We start from the raw sequence: 537 nt of genomic DNA, 5'->3' as shown, positions 1-537 counted from the left end.
ACAAAACAAAAATAAAACATTAACGTTGTTATAATTGTTCTAATGTAACACACAACAATTCTAATGTAAACACTTTTATAGCTGTGAAAAATTTTTTTTAATGTCATAAAATATTACTTTAAAGTTCTGTTATAAAAAGTCAGCATTTGGAGGAGGCTTTTACCCTAAACGGGGTCCATACTTACTACACAATGTATGCATATTATTTTGTACATATATAAGTTATTTTCTGTATGGAATAAATAAAGCTAATAAATAAATAAATAAATAAATAAAAACGTATCATCTCAGCATTGGACTTGACATCGGTAATGGATTTCTGAATATCTTGTAAAGAAACAGTATTAAAAGTAAAAGGACCATATGGAGGGGCAGATTCAAAAGGAGGTAAAAGAGCATTAATAGACTGTTGTTTGACAGAGGCAAGGATGAGGCAGGTCGAAGTAAATTGAATTGAAAAAATTAAGGGCATCGAGGTCAAGATTCGGAAAAAGGGGAGACTTAGTTTTGCCGATGCCAAGGAAGTTAATAACCTAA

Source organism: Papilio polytes, unplaced genomic scaffold (genome assembly GCF_000836215.1).
Source record: "Papilio polytes unplaced genomic scaffold, Ppol_1.0 DF823980.1, whole genome shotgun sequence".
Classification (NCBI taxonomy): Eukaryota; Metazoa; Arthropoda; class Insecta; order Lepidoptera; family Papilionidae; genus Papilio; species Papilio polytes.
This window is presented reverse-complemented; position numbering follows the sequence as displayed.